Source organism: Hemiscyllium ocellatum, chromosome 28, assembly GCF_020745735.1.
Source record: "Hemiscyllium ocellatum isolate sHemOce1 chromosome 28, sHemOce1.pat.X.cur, whole genome shotgun sequence".
In the NCBI taxonomy this organism is placed as follows: Eukaryota; Metazoa; Chordata; class Chondrichthyes; order Orectolobiformes; family Hemiscylliidae; genus Hemiscyllium; species Hemiscyllium ocellatum.
The window spans coordinates 44624150-44649991 of record NC_083428.1 but is presented as its reverse complement, the minus strand read 5'-3'; the positions used below and the strand labels follow the sequence as shown (position 1 = coordinate 44649991).

The 25842-nt window shown below is 43.5% G+C and overlaps 1 long non-coding RNA gene across 2 annotated transcripts; it reads right to left on the bottom strand.

Moving 5' to 3' along the window:
* Positions 1-421: 421 nt before the first annotated feature.
* On the bottom strand, positions 422-25557 carry LOC132829060 (uncharacterized). 2 transcript variants are annotated; one of them, XR_009646195.1, is made up of 4 exons: positions 25480-25527; positions 12514-12615; positions 2113-2190; positions 422-590 (listed from the first exon to the last, which is right to left on the bottom strand). It is a non-coding gene; the product is annotated as an uncharacterized LOC132829060 (long non-coding RNA). The 2 variants fall into 2 exon arrangements; XR_009646194.1 differs by lacking the exon at positions 12514-12615 and having other exon boundaries at positions 25480-25557.
* Between the last annotated feature and the right edge of the window lie 285 nt (positions 25558-25842).

Below are 25842 nucleotides of genomic sequence, written 5' to 3'. Positions count from 1 at the left end.
AATGCAGAGTTGCAAATCTTTGGAGAAATTGAGAGATGTTGGGGGAGGGTAGGAAAGTAGAGATGAAATCCAAGCTCAGACATGACTGTACAGAGTGGTAGAATAAGCTCAATGGAACATCTGGTCTATCCTGCTTCTATTTCGTAAGGTCTTGTGTTCCGGCAAGAGACATAATTACAATTTGAAAACTTGAATTTAATTAGCTTTATTGAATTAGCTTTATTGTCACATGTACTCAAATGAATACAGTGAAAGGTTTACAAGTTGCCACCTTAGGTATAAGGCAGCTTCTTCAGTTACAGAGCTGTCACAGTGTAACAATATCACCAACACATGTCTCAATGTTAGGTACAGAGTACCTAGGTATAATCCTTAGTTACAGAATAGAGAAATGAAGAAAAATAAATTGCATTACAGCTGTTTACGGTATAACTACAGGACAGAAAAGCAGAGTTAAAAAGACAAACATGACAGTCTCGTTCTTCAGGAGCTCTCTGCAGTAGACCAGCCCAGGCAGCCACCATCTGGTCTGACCACTGGCTGCTGTCACACTCTGCACTGGGCCACTTCCCCTTCGCTCCGCACTGTCTCTGCAGGTATGTAAACAGTCACGGGTGACGTTATACTGGGCAGTAATGAAAAGGCAGAGACATTCACTAAATACTTCGCTCCATTCTGTCTTTGTAGAAGAAAACACAAACACTAGAAATATTGGGAAGCCAAATAGAATGAAAAACTTAAAGAAATTAGTTTGTTAAGAGACATTACTGGAGAAATTGAAGGCTCTAAATGTGGATGAATCCACTGTATTTGATGGCTTGCATGACTGTAGAGTTGGTGGGTGCAATGATCTAGATTTCCAGAATTCCTTAAATTTTCCAAAAACAATTTAAAAAGGTAAAAAACATAACCTTCTAATTGAAGGGGAAGAGAGTACATGGTAAGCTACAACCAGATGTCAGTAGTGGGCAAAATGCCCAGATCTGTTTTAGGGGCATGGATATGGGTCTCTTAACTTGAATAAGCATGGATTTCTAAAAGGGAAATAGTGTTTGGTAAATCTGGTACATTTTTTGAGGTTGGAACAAAAAAATTGGATAAAGGGGACCCAGTGGATGTCAGGTGTACTTAAACTTTCAAATAACCATAAAAGAGGCTGTCACACAAAAATCGGAGTTGTCAGGTTTGAGGGTAATATATCAATGTGGATTGTGTATTGGTTATTTAACAAAAAATAGATAATTGAATAAACAGGGGATTTACAGTTTGACTGGGTGTAAAGGGAGAGGCTTTGGAATGATTAAGTTTCAAATATTAGGAATCCCTGGCTGGAATTTTATACCACTCTCCTAATGCACAGCCAGCACCAGAACCCGGGAGTGGAGTGGCAAGTGGGGTGAATGACAGGATCACAGCACCCAGTACCTGCTCAGGTTGGCTGGTATCTTGCCAGTAGCAGAATTGGCACTGGGTGTCCCACCCACCCCTTTGGCTAATCAGGCCCTTGAGTAGCCAATTAATTATCACCCAAGTCCCTCTTCCCACTGCTACTCGTATTTTGCCAAACATGGGGAGTGGTCTGCCATGTGGCAGGTTGAGGGCTGTGTCTCTCCTGATAGCACAATGTGTGTCCTATTCGGGCAACCACAGGAAAAAAAAACAGGATTTTGTTTGACCGGTCAGACGTCGAGGAATGTTTGCTTTCAAAGGACTTGGTTATCTATGTAGATGATTCGGGAATGTTTTCACACAGAGGGTGGTGCATGTATGGAATGGGCTGCCTGAGGAACTGGTGGAGGCTGGTACAATTACAACATTTAAAAGACACTTATATGGGTATATGAATAGGAAAGGATTAGAGGGATGTGGGCCAAGTACTGGCACATGAGACTAGATTAATTTAGGATATCTGGTCAGCATGGACGAGTTGGACCAAAGGGTCTGTTTCCATGCTGTAAATCTCTATGATTTTATGATTCACAATTGCTGACATGCTGATAATTATGAAAGTAGTATGCTACAGGGTTTGGAACCTGAGAGTAAAGAGATCTTGCTACAATTATAGGGGACATTAATGAGGCCATACTTGTAGTGAAGCATTATCGTCATTACCTGAGGAAGCAGATGCTTGTCTTTCAAGGGAGAGCAACCAAAGTTCACTTGACCTGTTCCTGGCATGTGAGAATTGTCCTACACAAGAAGAGATTGAGTCAACAATGCCCTATTCCTTGGAGTTTAGAAGAGTGTGAGGTAATCTAATCGAAACATAACATTTGTAGGTGGCCACACAGGAAGATACTAAGAAAAATGTTTCATGGCTGGGAGCTTAGAATATGGGTGCCATAATATCAGAATAAAGGATCAACCAATTCGGACAGATGGAAATAAATTACTCATTTAAGGGGATGTCTCTAACCCTAAGAGATGTGGATGCCTATTTAGTAAATATATACAACTGATAATTTTGGGTACTATGAGAATGATGGATATGGTATTAGCACAGGAAGGTAGAGTTGAGTTGGATCATAGTGATCTTGTTGAATGCGGAATAGATGAACTAAAGGCCTAGTTCAGGTTTTGTTTCCTAGGGTCATGTGTAAAGGTGTGAAAACCTGACTGAATATTTTGAGTAGTTCAGTGGGAGATGTCTATGGAAATTACTTACACAGACTTCCAGAAGGCATGTCCACTCATTCGTACGATGTGATTTGGGGCATCCTACATATGTCTGTTATTGCACCTCAACTATTTACTATTATTAACAACTTAGTTAATGGAATAGAGCCACTTATTCCATGCTTACTAATGATACAAGGATGTTTAGCTGCGTTACCATATAGTAGATGTAGTGATTGTAACGAGGTCAGCCAGGTGGGCCTCATAGAATATGAGTTCTCTGATTGGGGCTGTTAATCTAGTCCAATCAGGGAGCCTGGCTGACTGATAAGGACAGGAGTGTCAGATATCATGTTTACTCAGAGGGAGGTAGTTTAGTGTCAAGGATTAGTGTCAAGTGCACATCTAAATACTAGATTAGAGTGGTGCTGGAAAAGCACAGCAGATCAGGCAGCATCCGAGGAGCAGGAGAATCGATGTTTCAGGCAAAGGCCTACCACTCTAACCTTGACTCTGATCTCCAGCATCTGCAGTACTCACTTTCATCACATCGAAATACTTCTTCAACGTTATGAAGGTTTCAGTCTCTACCACCCTGACAGACAGTGAATTCCAGATTCACACCACTCTCTGGTTGAGAAAGAAAATCCTCACATCCCCTCTAAACCAAGAGCCCCAACCTTTAAAACCTGTACTTTCTGATCACTAAGGATGGAAGTTGTTACCTGTCTACCCAATCTATGGCCTTCAATTTTATTCATCTCAACCAGCTTTGCTCCAAACAAAACAATCCCAGTCGATCAAATTTACATCCATAACTGAATCATTCCAGCCCAGACAACATCCTGGTAAATCTCTGCTCCCTCTCCAATACGATCATATCCCTCCTATAAAATGGATTCCAGAATTACACAAGATACTCTAGCTGTAGCCTAACTAATGCTTTATATTTATTAAAAAGAAAAAAAATGCATGAATTACTACACCAGCTTGTATTTCTTTGTTCTTTCATGCAATGTTACATATTTAAAATTGCCCTGGAAATGAGTGACTTGCTGGATCATTTCAGAATCAAGTACATGGATTTGGAGTTACATGGAGAACAGACCATGTAAGTAAGGACGACAGATTTTCTTTCTAAAGGACATTAGTAAACCAGTTAAGTTTTCACTACAAATATTAATTGTTGACTAGCTTCATATCCAGGTTTGAACCCACATCCCCACACCCTTGGCTTGCTTCTCTAGGAGTTGATAAAGAGTGGCGCTGGAAAAAGCACAGCAGGTCAGACAGTGACTGAGGAGCAAGAGAGTCAACGTTTCAGGCATAACCCTTCTTCAGGTCTCCAGGATCCGAGTTGAGTGATATCACTGCCACATCATCATACTAAAATATCATCTGCCTCTTCCAAGTGTTATAAAGTGCAATTTGATACTGTGCTGCTTATTAGGAAAATTACCAAAAGATTTAGGTTAAAAATGGATTTTAAAGGAGGGTATTAAAAGAGGAAATTGAGATTGAGTGGCAGGGAAATTTAGGGTGAAATTTTGAGCTTTGAGTCTAGATCAGCATGAACAAGTTGGATTGAAAATTCTATTTCCGTGCTGTACATCTCTATGGCTCTAAATCACCATTGGCATTCTTAAGAGACCACAATTAAGGAATGCAGAACTCTGGGGGTTGTGGGTCGAGAAGAGATTACAGAGATACGGAGGTTTTAGAAACAGAAACAAGAATTTTAAAATCGACTCTTGGCTTGACCGGTCGTCAACACACGCAAAGAGCACAGGGGTAATAGTGAACAGAAAACAGAATGAGTGAAGATGTAGCCAGCGGCCTTTGGATGACCTAAGGTGGAAGATTTGTCAGGAATGGATCGCAATAGTCATGTCCATGGCTAACAAAGACATAGATGAGGCTTTCAGCAGTAGTTAAGAGTTAGAGTTAGTGGGGAGATGGAAATAGATTACTCAGTGATGGCACAATGTTTCAAACAATCTTGTTCACCCTCAGGATTGCCGGAGAGAGGGATAGCTATTTGGAGCAGAAACTGAAGACGATGGCTTCAGTCTTCCCAATATTTAAATTGGAGGAATTCTTCCGAATATTTAGTCGGAACAAATTTCTGATCATGCAGAATTGGTCTGGATAAACAGTCTTGCAATTTAGCTCCAGCGGAGGAGTGGAGGGGTGATGATGAGGTGGAGAGGATGTCAGGAGTGTACTTGCGAAAATACTAACACCAACACTCTATTTTTGGATGCTGTCACCAAAGGACAACAAGTAGGTGCAATATAGGAGGAGACGAAGGTTAGATCCTCGTAGACATCAAAAGTGACATTGAAGATGAGGAAGGGACATCATTGCAGGTGGTTCTCTAGCTAGGATGATATAGGTGAGAGAAATGTAGGGTGGAAATTCTGAGCTTAGAGTCTAGGTAGCTGGAGAAATCACAATTGGGATTCAGGTGGGGTCAGTCCCAGTCAGCTGGACCACAGTGTTAGAGGACGGCGATCAAAGAGGACATGAAGGGAGAGTTTACTTTTGTCAGAGTCATATAGGACACTGATTCTGGTAAGTGAATTTTCAAAACTCTAGCGAGGGGCAGAAACCTGATCGGAGGGGTTCGAACATGGAATTCCAGGAAGAGATAAATGGATTTGAGAGAATAAAAGTAGATCGGAGATTGGGGCAGGAGTTTGCAGGATTGTGGGGTCAAGAGTTAACCTTTTGACTTTTGAGAGGGCTGATGAATGGTGAAAAGCTATACACATATGGGGATCCAAAGGGACATTTATAATTGAACATTAAAATGGATTGGGGGAGACCACTTTAGACTGAGCTGGGGGGAAATTTCTTCGTTCAAACAGTGTGGAGCCTGTGGAATTCTCTGCCTGAGAAGGTGGTTGAGGCCAAAACATTGTATGATTTTAAGAAGTTGCTGAATATAGGACTTGGGGCTAAAGCGATCAAAAGATATAAGGGAAACACAGGGTTGTGGTGGATGATCAGCCATGATCCTACTGAACAATGGAGCAGGTTCCAAGAGTCAAGTGGCCTACTCTTGATCCTGATTTGATGTTTCTATGATCAGTGCAAAAGAAAAATTAATAAATGGATTTTGCTCTTTCTCCATGGATGATTATGAATGGGTGCGGGGTGACTGGCTAGATGTCATATTTCAGCTACACAAAATCCTGATTGCCATATCTCGTGTCATTGAGTAGTTCAGGGCACCACAGCCTACGAATGATTTATTTGCCTCGAAGGGAGAGCTGTGAAGGTTTACTGAAATTATAACTCGACTCCAAGGGTTGAAATATGACCAGAAATTGCAAAAAAAACATTTTTTCCCGGCATTAAAATGGTCAAGAAGTGATCGATTGAAATTAGTAACATTAGGGGGAAACTGAGGGGGCAGAACGGTGGCTCAGTGATTAGCACTGCCGCCTCACAGGGTTCAATTCCCCCCTTGGGCGACTGTCTGGGTAGAGTTTGCACGTTCTCCCCGTGTCTGCATGGGTTTCCTCTGGGTGCTCTGGTTTCCTCCCACAGTCCAAAGATGTTCAGGTCAGGTGAATTGGCCGTGCTATAGTGCCCATAGTGTAAAGTGTATTAGTCAGGGGCAAATATAGGGTAGGGGAATAGGTCGGTGTGGGTTACTCTTCAGAGGATCAGTGTGGACTTGTTGGGCCAAATGGCCTGTTTTCATACTGTAGGGAATCTAACCTAAAAGCAATAGAGAAATTGCTTCTAGTTGGGGAATATGGGACTAGAGAATGTAGCCTAAACATCAAAGTTATTCCTTTCAGGAATGTAGTCAAGTATCTTCTCCACATGAGATGGAATAAATTTGTGAATTTCTTTTGGAAACAATCAGTTATTAATTTAATATCAGAGATTTAAATCAGGTGGACCTCTCACTTTCCCTCCTCGAACTGGGGGTCATCCAAAATCCCCTGCCCACATCTTAATTTGCACCAAGCTCTGTTCACTTATTACTTTGTCCTGGATGGTCTCAAGCTTCATGAAGGTTGTTGGAGCTGCACCCATCCAGACAAATGGGGAAATATTCCATCACATTCCTGACTTGTATCGTGTAGACAGTGGATAGGTTTTAGGGAATCAGGACGTTTTTGTGGCTCAATGTCTTATTTGTTACAGAATGCTCTTGGGAAGCATGTTGAGACATTGGTAAGACATTAAAGGCACGTCATAAATATAAGTTGTTGATGGTAAGAATTGATATAAGGCAAAGGAAGGTTTAGGAAGTTAGCTGACAGGGTAGAATGATCTAATTGAGTAGTGGACCAAGCCTGATGGATTAAAGAGTCTTCTCTTATTCTTTTGTTCCTCTGTCATTAACAAATATCAAAAAATGCAATAGTCCTAATCCCAGTTCCTGGAAAACACAACTGGCCCTCTGTATGAAAAAGAACAGTTCACTGCTTTGATTTCTGTCCCTTAGCCAATTTCATATCCACATGCAGTCACTGTCCCCTTAAGCCTATGGGCTTTAATTTGCTAATCATTGTATTATATACGACATTGTCGTAAGCGTTTTGAAAGTCCATGCACATTACATCAATAAAACTACCCACATACCATTACTTCATCAAAAACAAGTCAATCGTGTTGATTATTTATCTGGATAAAGGAGGCCATTCGGCCATTAAGTCCATGCCCTCTCTCCATGATCACCCCATACCCTTGCTCACCCAAAGGATGCCCCAAATGTAACTTGGCCCTGCACCTTCCTAAAGTATGGTGGCTGGAACTGGATATAGCACTCTAACTTGACCAAAGCTTTATAAATGCTCAGGAATTTTTTTTCACAGTTAATGCCATACCCTTTATTTATGATACCCAAGATCCTACATGCCTTACCAGCCATTCTTTCAATGTATCCTGATACCTGGAAGATTATGGTTTTCAAATGCTCATTTGATTCCTTTTTTTAAAGTAATTGCTTCTCTCTGTTTCTCCATTTTATGGGCAACAAGTTCCAGTTCCATTTTTTTACAAGAAAAGGGGACTGACCTGCATGGTCAACCATGATCATAATGAATAGTAGAGCAGGATTGAAGGGCCAAATGGTCTACTTTCATTTTCTATGTTTTTAACAGCATAACAACACTTTTCCCCAAAATCCCCAATGCCTCTCTTTCTCATAACATTGAAGCTATGTTTTCTAGTCCTTGTACCATCAACTAATGGGAATATTTTCCCTTGTCTCTCTTACTCAAAGCTGACTCAATCTTGTACATCTCCATCAATTCCCTTAATCTCCTTTACTCTAAGAACATTTCCAACTTCTGTATCCTAGCTGTTGTGCAAATCCTCCATTTCAGAAACCATTCTGATTAATCTCTGCATCTTCTCAAGGACCCTCATGTACATATATCCTAAAATGCAGTGGCCAGAACTTTCTCCGTTGCTAATTTTGCATGTTGCATTTGGTGGAGTCATTGCATTAATTGACATTTTAGCTCATAAGGCAAGAATCATGTGATACTTCTTACTAATCTTACCATGTGCTATTCCAGAGCAGCTCACCACTTTGAAGAACCCAGAGTTGACCAGTGTTCCTGGTACAAGCACCACATTACGTATCCAGACAAGCACTGTCAGTCCAGAGCTGCTTGCACAGTTCCTGACATTTGCCCTGAACATGACAGACAGGGAGGGAAATAAAACAAACAGTACCTTACTTTGCAATCAAGGGCCTGCTGGTCAGGGAAGTGTATAGACATTCCCTTCCCCAGGAACAGCAACTGCAGTGGAGGCCAGGTCTGCTGGTGAACTGTCACTTTAAGAGTCGGATAATGTGACATCACTTTGGAGGGAAACAGTTTTGTCTCTGCTGCTTGCAGAATGAATACCTCCTTAATAAAGCTGCTGCTGATTCAGCTTCCTGAAAGTACTGAAGCACAGCAAGGGCACAAGACTGTGCCAGCCCGGACTGCGCTTGCCACCCGGATCAGACCAGTTTCAGCAGACCGCAAGCGTACCCTCACTGCTGGAATAAGGTCCTCCTTCACTCCGCCAGTGTAAAGTACAGGAGTTGGGAGGTCATGTTGCGGCTGTACAGGACATTGGTTAGGCCACTGTTAGAATATTGCGTGCAATTCTCATCTTCTTCCTATTGGAAAGATGTTGTGAAACTGGGAAGGGTTTAGAAAAGATTTACAGGGATGTTGCCAGGGTTGGAGAGTTTGAGCTACAGGGAGAGGCTGAACAGGCTGGGGCTGTTTTCCCTGGAGCGTCAGAGGCTGAGGGGTGACCTGATAGAGGTTTATAAAATCTCGAGGTGCATGGATAGAGTAAATAGACAAAGTCTTTTTCCTGGGGTGGGGGAATAGTGTTTAAATAAATTCTGTTTTGCTTAGACCAGCTGCATCATGCCTGGAATATCCACTTCACATCTGCCTTTCAAATAAGAAAAGGTTAGGGTCTAGGCTACCTTCTCGGAATATTTTGAGGGGATCTAGCTTGGTCCATAACATGCAGGGACTGGACTGGGGTAATCAGAGGCTACCCTTGGCTTACTGTGCTGGGATCCCCTGAGCAAAGCCTATCACCCTCCACTTCACCAAGACCCGCCGACAACCATTGCAGTATCCTGGCTTTGTTTCTGTGCTAAATGAGATAGCAAGACATAAATAATATGAGCTTCCTATCTCTGGGCTAAAGGGCCAATGCACAGAAAGGCAAAGCAATGCAAGGCAGGGATGCTGTGGGCTCCAGGTAGTTAGATAGGTTACCTCGTAGGTAACTAGATATGAATCCTAAGATCCCACATGCATTGCTAATTATCTTTTCAATATGTCCTACCAGCTCAAAACATGTGAAATCCCAGGTCCCATTGTCCTGTACCTTTTAGAAATGTGTCATTAAAGCTATATCACCTCTCCACATCTCCTTTGTCAAAATGTACTGCCCCACATTTTTTAATTTGTTCATAGAATGTGGGGGCAGCAGCTAGACCAGCATTCACGGTCCATCTTAAGGTGCCCTTGGGGTGATGGGGAGCTGTCTTCTTTAGCTGCTGTAGTCCACACCTCCAGTATACACACCCACATGCAGTGCTGTTAAGAAGGAAGTTCCAGGATTTTGAACCACAACATATTGCCAGGTCAGATGGTATGTGACTTGAAGGGGAGCTTGCAGGTAGCGATGTTCCTGTATACCTGATGACTTTATCCTTTTGGGTGAAGGGTGCTTTTAAACGAGCTTCAGTGAGTTGCTGCAGTGCATTTTGTAGATGGTATAACCTGCTGCTACCAAGCACTGGTGGAAGGAGGGAATGTTGAAGGTGGTGGAAGACAGTATGACAGGAGGGATTATGTTGGCTGCTTTTCTGAAACAATTGGAAGTGTAGACAGAGTCAATGGAAGGAAGGTTGGTTTTCCTGATGGACTGGGCAGAGCAGTTGCCAGACCAAGCTGTAAAGTATCTGGATAGGATTCTTTCTGTGGTGCATCTATAAAAATTGGTAAGACTCATTGTGACATGCTGAATTTCCTTAGTCTTCTGAGGAGGTGGAGACATTGGTGTGCTTTCTTGACCGCAGCGTTGATATAGATGGACCAGGAGAGATTGGCAATGATATTTCCTCCTAGGAATTTGAAGCTCTTGACCACCTCCACCTCAGCGCCATTGTTACAGGGAGGGGCATGTCCTCCACTCCACTTCCTGAAGTCGATGACCAGCTCCTTCATTTCGCTGACATTGAGGGAGAGAGTGTTGTCTTTACACCATGCCACTAGGCTGTCTCTCCTTTCCTGTACTCTGTCCATCGTTATTTGAGATGCAACCCACTACAGTAACTTGTAAATGGAGTTAGAGCTGAATTTGGCCACACACGCAGTCATGAGTGTGTATGGAGTGTAATAAGGGGCTGAGTATGCAGCCTTGTGGGGGTCCAGTGTTGAGGAATGTTATGGAGGAGGTGTGATCGCCTATCCTCACTGATCACGGTCTGTGGGTCAGCAAGTCAAGGATCCAATTACCACTACACTCACTTCTGCCCCCAGACTCACTTGAAGTTCTGGTATCATCCACCATGAAAACAGATTCAATTCCTCTGCTCTTTCTTTGCTCCTTATTACTACTTCTCTGACCTAAAGTGGTCCAATGTCCACTCTTGCCTCTCCCTTACTTTTATATATCTAGGCAAACCCTTGAAATCTTCTTTTATATTACTAGCTACTTTACTCTCACATTTCATCTTCTTTATTGCTTTTTTAAAGTTCTCCTTTGCAGGTTTTCTTCCCAATCCTCTGGTTCCCTCTAATCTTCAACAGATTGTATTCTTTTTATTTTGCTTTAATGCTGTTCCTGATTTTCCTCGTGAGCCTCATAATCGCCTTGGCATGATCTTTGTGCTGTGCCTCCTGAATTACTCCTAGAAATTGTTGCTCCACCCTCTTCCCTGCTAAGTTCCCCCTCCAATTAACACTGGCCTCCCTCATACCTTCGTCATTACCTTTTCTCAATTATAATACTGTTTCGTCTGATTCTAGCTTCTCTCTCTCAAACCGCAGAGTGAATTCTATCATTTCTTGCTTACTGGCTCCAGGGGTTCCTTCACCTTAAGCTCTCTAATAAAGCCTGCCTCATTTTACATCACCAAACTCAAAATCGCCTGTTCCCTAGTGGGCTCTACCACAAGCTGCTCCAAAACTAAATCTTGTAGATATTCCACCAATTCCTTTTCTTGGTATCTGCTACCAACCTGATTTTCCCAGTCCAACATATATTGACGCCCCCCCCCCCCCCCCCCCCATAATTATTGTAATAGTGCCTTTATTTTATTACTTCTTGATTTACTTTCTTCCCCCAGATTCTGACTCCTGCTAGAGGGCCTGTACAGAACTCCGACCAGGCCTTTTCCCCCTTCAGTTCCTTAACTCTATCCTCACAGATTCTGGCACTGTAGCAAGAGGAGATAGCGATGCAATTATGCAATTTCATTTCTTACTAACAAAGCAACTTTACCCCCTCTGCATGTCTTTTCAATAGGACACATATTCTTACATATTTTGTTCCCGGTCTTGATCCATTTGCAGCCACATCTGTGATACGTGCCACACTGTAGTGGTTAATTTAAATCTGTGCCACAAATCCATTTACCTTTATTCATATACTGCGTGATTTAGGTAAAACATCCTCAGTCCTGAATTGCCTGCCCTCCTTCTCATTGCTATCCCCTTACCTGCTACACCTGAAGTGAGAAACCTGAACCTTTCCAGATTCTCTGTCCTATTACTTGTTCTGGAAGCTTTGAAGACCTCTTCCCACCTTTATTTCGTTCAGAGTCCTTGTGACCACCTTATTTAGCCTTTCCACTAGGATGCCAGTCCCAAATAGGATCAACTGGAGCCTTCCTCAATGATACAGTTCCATTCTGTCCCAATACCAATGATAGTCATCCTGTGGGCAGCACGGTGGCACAGTGGTTAGCACTGCTGCCTCAGAGACCTGGGTTCAATTCCCGACTCAGGCGACTGACTGTGTGGAGTTTGCACGTTCTCCCCGTGACTGCGTGGGTTTCCTCCGGGTGCTCCGGTTTCCTCCCACAGTCTAAAGATGTGTGGGTCAGGTGAATTGGCCATGCTAAATTGCCCATAGTGTTAGGTAAGGGGTAAATGTAGGGGTATGGGTGGGTTGCGCTTCGGCGGGTCAGTGTGGACTTGTTGGGTCGAAGGGCCTGTTTCCACACTGTAAGTAATCTAATCTAAAAATAAAATGCCTTTTCCCCATACAACACCTTTAATTAGCATTTACTTCCCTAATTTTCTCTTCTTTATGACAATTTGCACCTGGCTCAGGTAATAATCCAGACCCTTTAATTTTGTTCCTAATTCCTGATGATCAGCAAGTAGGCTCTCTTACCCATGTTGTGGTCCCAGCATGAACCAAAACAACTGGACTCTCCTCTTCCCACACCAATATCCTTTCAAGCCTATTTGAGATGTCCTTTACCTTGGCATTCTTCTGAGGGAAAAGAATAATGAGTCAAACTTGGCTGATAAGGAAAGTCAGAGGCAGCATAAAAGCAAATTCAAAAGCGTAAAATGTGGTGAAGATTAATGGGAAGCCTTTAATAACCTGCAGAGGACAACTAAAAGCAATAAGGGGTGAGAAGATGAAATATGAGAGCAAGCTTAATGGTAATGTAAAAGAAGATTCAAGACTGTTGTAGGTATATAAAGGTAAGAAAGAGATGCAAGGGTAGAAATTGGACCACTGGAAAATGAGGCTGGGGGAGTAGTCATGGAGAACAAGGAAATGGTGGAGGAACTGAATAGGTACTTAGCATCAGCTTTCACAGTGGAAGAGACCATTAGCATACCAGACTTCAAGAGAGAGTCAAGGGGCAGAGGTGAGTTTAGTGACTGTCACTAAGAACAAAGTGCTAGGGGAGCGGTAAGGTCTGAAGGTAGATAGATCACCCAGACAGATGGAGTGCACCCCAGAATTCTGAAGGAGACAGTGGAGGCATTGGTGGTGATCTTTCAGGAATATAGATAGGGAGGGTCCCACAGGACTGGAAAATGGCTAATGCAACATCAAAGAGGGAGGCAGAAGACAGGAGAGTATGGGTGGGTTAGCCTGACCTCAGTTGTTGGTAAGATACTCGTTAGAGTAAGGTTTTATGGATGAAATTGCGGAGTACTTGGAAGTGCATGGTAAAATGGATGGAGTCAACACAGTTTCAACAAGGGGAGCCTGACAAATCTGTTAGAATTCTTTAAGGAGGTAATGAGCAGGTTAGACAAAGAACAGCCAACAAACTTGATCTTTCTGAATTTCCAGAAGACCTTTGACAAGATGCTACACGGGAGACTGATAAATAAGAGCCCATCCTGTTTGATACAGGCATGGATAGAGGGTTGGCTGACTAGCAGAAGGCAGAGAATGGGGATAAAAAGGGTCTTTTTTTGGATCACAGTTTGTAACTAGTGAAGTTCCACAGGGATCAGTATTGGCACCACAATTATTCATAGTATATGTTAGCAATCTGGAAAAAGGAACTGTGGGCATTGTAAGTTTGCAGGTGACACAAAGATAGGTAGAAGGACAGGTAGTTTTGAGGATATAGGGAGGTTGCAGAAGAACTTGGACAGGCTAGGACTGTGGGAAAAGAAGTGGCAGATGGAATACATTGTGGACATTGGGACAGGTTCTGGGGGAGGTGGACTATTACAAATCGGACAGTCTACACCTGGACTGGACTGGAATCAATGTCCTTGGGGGTGCTTTTGCTAATGCTGTTGGGGAGGGTTTAAACTAATGTGGCGGGGGATGGTAACCAAAATGAGGAGGTTATTGGACAGGAAGGAGGTAGTAACTAAACTCTGTAAGGAACTAGACAATGAAGTCAGCGTGATTAAGAAGAGTAGGCAGGAAGCAGCGGATGAACACTGAGGGACTGATGGTCTGAGGTGCATTTGTTTTAATGCAAGAAGTCTTGTAAGTAAGGCAGATGAACTTAGAGCTTGGATTAGTACCTGGGAGTATGATGTTAATGCTATTACTAAGACTTGTTGAGGGTAGAGCATGATTGGCAACTAAATATCCCAGGATATCAATGCTTCAGGAGGGATAGAGAGGGAGATAAAAAGGGTGGAGGAGCTGCATTACTGGTAAAAGAGGATATCACAGCTGTGCTGAAGGAGGGCACGAGCAGTGAGGCAATATGGGCAGAGGTCAGAAATAGGAAGGGTGTGGTAACAATATTGGTGCTGTACTACAGGCCCTCCCCCCCCCAACAGTGAACATGAGATAGAGGTACAAATATGTAGAGAGATCATAGAAAGATGTGGGCGGCACGGTGGCACAGTGGTTAGCACTGCTGCCTCACAGCGCCTGTAGACCCGGGTTCAATTCCCGACTCAGGCGACTGACTGTGTGGAGTTTGCATGTTCTCCCCGTGTCTGCGTGGGTTTCCTCCGGGTGCTCCGGTTTCCTCCCACAGTCCAAAGATGTGCAGGTCAGGTGAATTGGCCATGCTAAATTGCCCGTAGTGTTAGGTAAGGGGTAAATGTAGGGGTATGGGTAGGTTGCGCTTCGGCGGGGTCGGTGTGGACTTGTTGGGCCGAAGGGCCTGTTTCCACACTGTAAGTAATCTAATCTAAAATGTAGGAGCAACAGGGTAGTAGTAATAGGAGATTTTGACTTTCCCAACATTGTCTGGGATTCACTTAGTATTAGAGGTTTAGATGGAGCAGAGTTTGTAAGGAACATCCAGGAGGGTTTTCTAGAGCAGTATGTAAATAGTCTAACTCGGGAAGGGGCCATCCTGGACCTAGTGTTGGAAAACGAGCTCGGCCAGGTGGTTGAAGCTTCAGCAGGGGATTACCTTGGAAATAGGGATCACAGTCCCCTAAGTTTTAGAATACGTAGGGACAAAGACGAGAGTGGTCCTAAAGGAAGAGTGCTAAATGGGGGAGAAGGCCAACAATACCAAAATTTGGCAGGAGCTGGGAAATGTAGGTTGGGAGCAGCTGTTTGAGGGTAAATCCACATTTGATGTGTGGGAGGCTTTTAATGAGAGGTTGATTGGAATGCAGGACGGACATGAAAATGAGGGATAGCAATGGCAAGATTAGGGAACCATAGATGACAGGTGAAATTGTGAGACTGGCTGAGAGGAAAAAGGAACATACCTGAGGTCTAGGCAACTGAAAACAGACAAAGCTTTGGAAGAATATTGGGAAATTAGGACCAATCTGAAATGAGGAATTAAGAGGCTTTGGGAATTTCCTTAACCCTGTTTGCTAAAGATATCTCATGAGATATCTTTAGCAAACAGGGTTAAGGAAACTCCCAAAGCCTTTTATTCATATATAAGGAACAAGAGGGGAACTCGAGAAAGGATTGGCCCACTCAAGGACAAAAGAGGGAAGTTATGTGTGGAGTCAGAGAAACTGGGTGAGATTCTTAACGAATACCTTGCACCGGTATTAACCGAGGAGAGGGGCATGACCTTTGATTACTCTAGGTCAAGTCAGCATAAGAAGTTTGGATGGAATCTATTCTACGTTACTGAGGGAAGTGGGAGAGGAAATAGCTGGGGCCTTAACAGATATCTTTGCAACATCCTTGAACACGGGTGAGGTCCCAGAGGACTGGAGGATTGTTAATGTTGTCCCCTTGTTTAAGAAGGGTAGCAGGGGGTACTCCAGGTATTGGTGAACACTGAGCCTGATGTCAGTGACAGGGAAGATGCTGGAGAAGATACTGAGGGATAGGATCTATTCCCATTTGGAAGAAAATGGGATTATCAGTGATAGATAGCATGGTTTTGTGCAGGGAAGGTCATGTCTTACCAACATAATAGAACTCTTTGAGGAAGTGACAAAGTTGATTGATGAGGGAAGGGCTATAGATGTCGCATACATGTGAAATATGTAAATGATTTGGAGGAAGGTATAGGTGGTCTGATTAACAAGTTTGCAGATTGGTGGAATAGCAGATAGTGAAGGGGACTGTCAGAGAGGCAGATGGAGTTCAATCCGGGCTAATGCGAGGTGATGGATTTTGGAAGATCCTGCAGAAAATTGATGTACAGAGAGATCTGGGTGTTCAGGTCCACTGTTCCCCGAAGGTAGCAACACAGGGCGAATGGTCAAGAAGGCATACAGCATGCTTTCCCTCATCAGACTGGGTATTGAGTACAAGAGTTGGCAGGTCATGTTATAGTTGTATAGGACTTTGGTTCGGCCACATTTGGAATACTGTGTACAGTTCTGGTCGCTACATTACCAAAAGAATGTGGATGTTTTGGAGAGGGTACAGAGGAGGTTCACCAGGATGTTACCTGGAAGGGAGGATGCTAGCTATGGAGAGACGTTGAGTAGATTAGATTATTTTATTACAAAGACGAAGGTTGAGGGGGGACCTGATTGAGGTCTACAAAATCATGAGAGGTATAGACAGGGTGGGTAGCAAGAAGCTTTTTTCCACCAGTGGGGATCTCAGTTACTAGGGGTCACAAGTTCACGGTAAGAGGAGAAAAGTTTAGGGGAATTATGTGGAAAGTTCTTTATGCAGAGGGTGGTGGGTGCCTGGAACGGGTTGCCAGCAGAGGTAGTAGAGGCGGCATGATAGCGCCATTTAAAATGTATCTAGACAGATACCTGAGTGGGCAGGGAGCAGAGGGATATAGATCCTTAGAACATAAGTGACAGGTTTTGACAGAGAATCTGGATTGGCGCAGGCTTGGAGGGCTGGAAGGCCTGTTCCTGTGCTGTAATTTTCTTTGTTCTTTGTGGAGAAGTATGAGATTTTGGTAGAAAGAATAGAGGAGTAGACTATTTTCTAAATGGGGAAAGGCTTGAGAAATCTGAAGTACAAAGGGGTTTGGGACTCCTTGTCCAGGATTTGCTTAAGTTTCACATGCATGGTCAGTTGGCAAATAAGAAAGCAAATGCAATATTAGCATTCATTTCAAGTGGACTAGAATACAAGAGCAGAGATATACTGTTGAGGCTGTTTAAGGTTGTGGTCAGATTGCATTTGGAATATTGAGCAGTTTTGGGCCTCATATCTAAGGAAGGATGTGCAGGCATTGGAGGGTCCAGAGGAGATTTACAAAAAAGGTTAAAGGTCTTATTGTATGAGGAGTGGTTGAGGATTCTGGGTCCATATTCAACAGAGCTTAGAAGGATGGTGGGATGGGGTGGGATAACGTCACTGAAACTTATAGTATACTGAGAGGCCTGGATCGAGTGGGTATGGAGAAGATGTTTCCACTAACAAGAGAGACCACAACCCAAGGGCACAGCTTCAGAGTGAAGGGAAAACCCTTCAGAACCGAGGTGATGAGGAGTGTCTTCAGTCAGAAGGTGGTGAATCTGTGGAACTGATTGCTGCAGAGGGCTGTGGAGGCCAAGTCATTAAGACTGAGATAGATAGGTTCTTGATAGGTCCGGGACTCAAGGATTACAGGGGGAAAGCAGGAGAATGGGGATTGAGAAACATATCCACCACCATTAAGTGGTGAAGCAGAATTGATGGGCCAAATGGCCTAAATCTACTCCTGTATCTTATGGTTTTATGTATCTTATGGTCAGGAAACGGACCATATGGGACTCTCCAGTCTCTTTAAAAGGATATATTAGATTAGATTAGATTACTTACAGTGTGGAAACAGGCCCTTCAGCCCAACAGGTCCACAGCGACCCGCCAAAGCGCACCCACCCAGACCCATTCCCCTATGTTTACCCCTGCACCTAACACTACGGGCAATTTAGCATGGCCAATTCACCTGACTTGCACATTTTTTGGATTGTGGGAGGAAACTGGAGCACATATATCTGTAACTCTAAATACAGAATCCCCTACCACTACCACTTTTCCTTTTGCTCTCCCCTCTTGACCCATGGTGCAGTGATCAGTTTACCCATCCTCTCTGAAATCCTCTCTCTCATCCACACAGGGATAAGGCCAAAAACTGAGGTTCCTCCAATTCTAAATTCGGGATCCCTCTAACTGCCTCACTTGTAGTCACACCCTCCTCTCTCTGACCATTGGCCGACTTTGAAGTACTTAACCTACAGGATGTGACTACTTCCTGACACGCAGTGCCCAGGTAACTCTCTCCCCACTCAGCTGCATCACAGTGTTCAAAGCTCAGACTCCAACTATCCGGAATTCCTCAAGCAATCAACACTTGCTATAGATGTGGATCACTGTGAACCACAATGGGGTCCACCAGCTCCCACACTATGCAGTATGACATCACTTGGCCCTGTATCTCCAATTTATTTGATTTGTTTTGAAGTTGTATTTTTAAATTTCCTTTGCTCCTTAGTTTTTAAGCTGTAAGATATTCCTGTAATGTACCTTTAATCTGAAAGCAATTTAGGTTTAAGTATTTAAATTAGCAGTTACTTAGCAACCAGTGAACTGGCTTTTCCTTTCCCTTGTAAACCCTCATTTGCCCCGTTACTGTTTCTGATCCCTGAATCTCCTTCCCCACAGGCTCCTCTCTCTTTTTCTCTCTCTGAACATCCAGCTAAGTGTGTAGGCCTTGACCTTCTGTCTCAATTTTAAATTTCCTGCTTAGTTTCAGTGTCCTCCCTCCACTGACTCCTCTTTCTCCTTTGAATCCCAGATTCTCTAAGACCTTACCTGGAGGATAATAAAGAGCAGAAGTACTCACTAATGAGTGGAAGAGAGATACTGATAAACCCTTCCCTCTTCCACCTACACTCCAGTCACACTCTAATACAACAAAGCAGTAAAAAGTGAGGTCTGCAGATGCTGGAGATCACAGTTGAAAATGTGTTGCTGGTTAAAGCACAGCAGGTCAGGCAGCATCCAAAGAATAGGAAATTCGACATTTCGGGTATAAGCCCTTCATCAGGAATCAAAATCAGGATTTTGATGAAGGGCTTATACCCGAAACGTCGAATTTCCTATTCCTTGGATGCTGCCTGACCTGCTGTGCTTTAACCAGCAACGCATTTTCAACTACAACAAAGCAGTACTCTAGCGCAGCAAGGCAGCGCTGAAGAAACCATTCTCTTATGGCCCCTACTTCTGGAACTGGATTAAATCATGTGTCTCATGTTTGTTTGTTCTTCGTATGAGAAGTGTGTACAGAACTGCTTTAGTAACTGTGTATGTACATAAAGAATTATGAGCCAAGTAGATCTTGGCAATAAAAAAGGTTGTCTAATTAAATAATCTCAGCTGATAACAAAAAGCTGCTATTAAGCTGCACCCAACTAAAACAGCAACTTTCAGTTAATTACTAAATTAAACATCAGACTAGACTTGAAACTGAAATTAGCCCCTTAAATTAAATTATTCCTTAAAACCTACCCCTTGAGTCTCCCTATTTCACAACGTCCAGTTATACTCTGAGTGCAACAAAGCAACAGTCCAGTGTGAACTGTTGAAACTCTAGCTCTGTCTTGTGGCGATGGACTGTATGTCCTGCTACCTACTGGCTGTATTGATCAGGGTTGGATTACCACACCAAATCACCCCCACATCAAAGAAGGCCCCAAGAGACACTAGTTTTTAATGATGTAGTCACACAGAAAGCAATAGTAAGGCTCTATTATTAACCTAACAATGGAAATCATGTTGAGAGTGTGGTGCTGTAGTCTCTGCTTTCAGACTTGGTCTCCTTTGGCCTCTTGACTGTTGTGAATCTGAATGTTTCCTGAACCTTTCCCTCATTGGCCAATGGCCAAAGCTTATCTCTAAACAGCACAAGAACAGAGTGTGCAACTAGATGTTGGGAAAATGTCAGACTGAGGACCTAAAGATCTCTGGTTCAATGCTGGGTTTCAGCAGAATGACTATCATTATTCCTAAAGAGTTCTTATGGTGCAGTGGTAGTATCCCACCTTTCAGCCAGGAGGCCCAGCTACAAAACCCACTTGTTCCAGAGGTGCGTAATAACATCACAAAACATTAGAAAATAAATTTTTAAAAGTTAAAACTCTTATCCACTGTAATGACCATACTTACAGATGTACAGCACTGAAACAGACCCTTTGGTCCAACTCATCCACGCCAAACAGATATCCTAACCTAGGCAAAAATGAGGACTGCAGATGCTGGAAATCAGAGTCCTGATGAACGGCTTTTGCCCGAAACGTTGATTTTCCTGCTCCTCGAATGCTGCCTGACCTGCTGTGATTTTCCAGCATCACTCTAATCTAGATATCCTAACCTAATCTAGTCCCATTGGCCAGCATTTGGTCCATATCCCTCCAAACTCTTCCTATTCATTTACCCATCCAGATGCCTTTTAAATGGTGTAATTATACCAGCCTCCACCACTTCCTCTGGCAGCTCATTCCTCTGGCATCACTCTCTGTGTGAAACAGTTGCCCCTTAGGTCACTTTTAAATCCTTTCCCTCTGACCCTAAACCTATGTCTTCTAGTTCTGGACTCTGCTACACCAGAGAAAAGACCTTGTGTATTTCTGAGAAGGAACAGCATAAGTCAGGCAGGAAGTGAATTTTCTTTGCTGGTGTTATCCTGAGATCAAAAGGATGGGAGCATTCCTTATGAGTTGGGGGAATATGCACGCCTATGTGTATGAGCTTGTATTGCAGGAGATTGAAAATCATTGAGGGTTAATTACAGGAGTCACCAATTTGGGAAAATTCTATCAACGGGACAAGAACATATGAATTCATCAGAAAGAACTTTCATGGAATTGTATAAGCCAAGTTTTGACATTAACATTGGACATGGTAAATTATGGAATTCATTTAAATATTATTTACTTATGACAAAATTCCAGTAAAGACTGATCATTAAAATAGATGCAGTAGGGAAACAATTGGCAAGAATCTGGCCATTGCCTCCATTAAAGTGAATTGTCACAAAATAAAAGCTGCTCCAGGAATCTCTTAATTCCCAACTCAACTACATCCTGAAGTAGCAAAATCAGAGCCAGGGCAGATGATAAAATGCAACCGAGTTGTACCTGCCCAGACAATTCTGGCCTCACTGCAAATGAAATCTGGAGAGGACCGCAGTGGTGTTTGTTGAGGTTCATCTTGAGCAGCTCAGTGATGCGGGACTCTGTGCTCTGCAATCTATTTCCCAGGACACACACGTCAACTGCGCCTGGAGGACCATCACACGCATCAACTGTGCCTGGAGGACCATCACACACATCAACTGTGCCTGGAGGACCATCACATACATCAACTGTGCCTGGAGGACCATCACATACATCAACTGTGCCTGGAAGACCATCACACACATCAACTGCGCCTGGAGGACCATCACACACATCAACTGCACCTGGAGGACCACCACACACATCAACTGTGCCTGGAGGACCATCACAGACATCAACTGCACCTGGAGGACCATCACACACATCAACTGCACCTGGAGGACCATCACAAACATCAACTGCGCCTGGAGGACCATCACACACATCAACCGTGACTAGAGGACCATCACATACATCAGCTGCACCTGGAGGACCATCACACACATCAACTGTGCCTGGAGGACCATCAACTCAGTGAAAGATGCTCTTTGGTGTGCCTGAAACCTGCTGGTCTTCCAGGTGAAGGAGTTGACTGAGTGTTGCAGCCTGGCACATTCCATGGTCCCGGATTACGTGCTGAGGTATGCACTAAAGTTTGGGGCAGCTGCTGCATGGATGTGGTGAGGAAAAACCATTGTGTAAGGCCCTTCTGCCAAAGAATAATGGGATCCATCCAGTAACTGAGCCAGGCTGATGCCTCAGCTAAAGAGATTGATTGTAAATATAGAGAATGGTGAAAGTCACACCTTAAATTTGTGGAAGAATGGATGTGGAAGCATTGGGAAAGGTGCAGAGGAGATTTACCAGGAAGTTGCCTGGTCTGAAGCGAAGGTCTTATGAGGAAAGGAAGAGAGACTTGGGTCTGTTCTCACTAGAGAGAAGAAGGCTAAGAGGCAATTTAAGAGAGGCATACAAAATGATCAGAGGATTAGATAGGGTAGACAGTGAAAGTCTTTTTCCTAGGATGATGACACCAGCTTGTGCGAGGTGGCATAGCTGCAAATTGAGGGGTGATAGATTTAAGACAGATGTCAGAGGCAGGTTCTTTACTTAGAGAGTGGTAAGGTCCTGGCCCTGCCTGCCAACGTAATTAACTCAGCCACTTTAAGGGCATTTAAACAGTCCTTGAATAAGTATATAGATTGTGATGATGGGGTAGATGATAGGGTTCAGATTAGTTCACAGGTTGGCGCAACATCGAGGGCCAACATCTGTGCTGTATTGTTCTATGTTTGATGTAAATTTGTCCTCTGTAAGAAAAGAGAGCATAGATCCAAATAGCATTGTTAACTGTACATGTAAAGATGTATTTTAATGAAGCAAGTATAATTGTGCAATAGATGTAAAAATTCTACATTGCCAGCATGAGACACAACAACAGAGGGAGAACAGTCCTAGTAATGTACTGTACTTGAGTAAGGCATGACTGATTTTCTGACAGCACCTGCCAAACTCACAGCCCCAGCCATGACCAGAACAAGGGCAGCAGATACATGGGAACACCTGCAACTTCCTCTCAAAGTCACAAACCATCTTGATTTGGAAATATATCACCCTTCCTTCACTGTCATTAGGTCAAATTCCTGGAACTCCTTCCCCAACAAAAATGTGGTTATAACCACAGCACATGGACTGCAATGGTTCAACAAGGAAACTCAGGGCCAATTAAAGGTGGCAATAGACACTGGATGGAGGCAGATACAGTGGTTTTTGTCAAGGTTTGTCCTGAGCAACTTCATGCTGCAGGACTCTGTGCTCTATAGTGTGTTTCCTGGGATGCAAACCAGACAAATATTAAGACCATAAGACATGGGAGCAGAAATTAGACCATTTGGCTCATTGAGTCTATTCCTCCCTTCAATCATGGCTGATAACTTTCTCAACCCCATTGTCCCACTTTCTCCCCATAACCCTGAATCCCCTTGACAAACAAGAACTTACCTGTCTCTGTCTTGAACATAATTAATGACCTGGCTTCCACAGCCTTCTGTGGCAATGAATTCCATAGATTCACCATTCTCTCGCAAAAGATGTTTCTCCTTATCTCCGTTCCAATGGGTCTTCCCTTTACTCTAAGGCTATTCCGTCGGGTCCTAGTCTCTCCTACCAATAGAAACATCTTCCCGATGTCCATTCAGTCCAGGCCATTCAGTATTCTGTATGTTTCAATTAGATTAAACCCTCATCCTTCTAAACTCCATTGAGTATGGGTTGAGAGTCCTAATGTTCCCCGTATGTTAAGCCTTTAATTCCTGGTAATATTCTCATGAACCTCCTCTGGACCTGCTCCAGGACCAGTACATCCTTCTGAGGTATAGGACCCAAAATGGCTCACAATACTCTAAATGTGGTATGACCACAATTTTATACAGCCTCAGAAGTACACCCCTGCTTTTTATATTCTAGTTCTCTTGAAATGACTGCCAACATTATATTTGCCTTCTGAACTATCAACTCAACCTGCAAGTTAACCTTGAAAGAATCCTGGACTCAAACTCCCAAGTCCCTTTGCACTTCAGATTTCTGAATTTTCTCCCCATTTAGAAAATAGCCCATGTCTCTCTTCATCCTACCAAAGTGTATGACCTCACACTTCGCCACATTGTACTCCATCTGCCACTTCTTTGCCCCACTTTCCTAACCTGTCCAAATCTTTCCCGCCTCCTCAGTGCTACCTGTCCCTCTACCTAGCTTTGTATTGTCTGCAGACTTAGCCAGAATGCCCTCAGTTCCTTCACCTCAATTGTTAATGTATAAAGTGAAAAGTTGAGTCCCAACACTGACCCTTGTGGAACACTGCTAGTCACTGGCTGCGACTCTGAGAAGGACCCTTTTATTCCCACTGTCTGCTTTCTACTCTCTGCACCTGGAACTCAGTGAAAGATGCTCATCGGCCTGCCCAGAACCTGCTGGTCTTCCAGTTCAAAGAGCAGACCTTGGCCAGTATTGCAGCCTGGAACACTCTAAGGTCCAGGACTATGTGCTGAAGGACATGCTAAAGCTCAGGGCAGCTGCTACCAAGGCACAGTGAAGAAAGACCACCGTCTAGGGTCTTTCTGTCAAAGTACAATGGGAGTCTGTTCAATTATCAGATCCTCTTGGTGTTTTGACTGTAAATGTTGTCCTGTGTAAGTCTGAAAGGCCTTGGGATTTTTGTTTTTGCAACTGCAGACTGTACCAAATTCAAATGTTTGTTTGTTAGTTATGCACCAAGGCTGTACAGAAATGTGTACCTCTGTAAAGATTTTTTTATGAATAAAGTATATTTTTGCCCGCCCACATTCAGAGTAAGAATTTTAAAAATTAAAATCTGCAGCAGCTTGAACCTGCTGCTGAGCTCATTAGCTCCTAACCTCCAAAGTACGTCAACTGAATGTCTGATACTTCCAGGGTGTTTACGGCACATCGCCTTGTGTTTCGGCTTTCAGTTTCTTTTTTGCGTTAGATAGTTCAACAACAAACGCAGCTGGAGGAAACGTAGCAAAGACACATGTCTGGTGACTCTGATCTCGGTGCCTATTGGAACTATGACGGTGGAGATTACCCATTGTTTGAGATGGTGTCGAGCAGCAGATATTCTCCTCCTCTTGCCACCTTTAAATCACAATACCCCATTGAAATTATTATACTCCCACGGTCTCGACATTTCTGCACCCTCTTTAAAATTGTACCAATCATTTATATTGCCTCTCTTCATTCTAAAGCCTTCAGACTTGCCAATTTTAATTGCCACAGAGCAACACATTTCATTCTCTTAAATCCTTTTGTCCTTCGGTACCTTTCTGAGTTCTGTGTAATCCAACATTGAAATCACACTCAGTTTCTCAAAGTTCAAAGCATTCGCAGATATTTGTTAAAAATTGGGCAAATATCAAACCTTCTTGACAGTCCTCTCAATTGTTGGTGGTCCCCTTCTCAAATGTGTCACAGAACCCCCACAGTTCAGATGGAGGCTATTTGGCTCATCGAGACTGGAAGTACCCTCCAATGAGCATCCTACCCAGACGTTGTGCCCCACCTGATCCCCATAACCCCACATTTAGCATGGTCAATTTACCTAACCTGCACATTTTGGACTGTGGGTGGAAATCGGAAATTGAAATTGTTGGGAATCCATGCAGACATGGAGAGAATGTGCAAACTCCACACAGAGACAGTCACTCAAGACTGGAAATGAAGCCAGGTCCCTGGTGCTGTGAGGCAGCAGTACTAACCACTGTGGCACCCTGCCAACCTCCTCTCTTATTGGAAACACTCTTCTTTCTCTCCCCCTCTCTCTTTCCTTTTTCACTGTGACACCCCCAGCCCCCACACCTACCTCCACCTCTGTGTCTCTGCTGTGTATCACCCTGTGTCCTGTTCTCTCTTTTGAAAATACTGCAACTCCCCACTCTGCTCTTCCTGAAAAGCCCAGTCTCTAATGGGAGTACCCCCAAACTCTAACACGTCCTTGCCAAGTGTGAACGATGATATTTCACCTGTTACACTACTCCCCACCCTGAATTGGAATGTGTTGATGGATCAACTGATATATTTCTGCTTGGTTGCATCTGACACATTCACTTACAGGTAATAAGTGACTGAACAAGTTTGGTCTCTACGTTGTGAAGTGTGGGGGAGGGAGGAGACCGCAAGAGAAAACAAAACTGTGAGAAGGAAAGTAATCACGTAACCTGATACG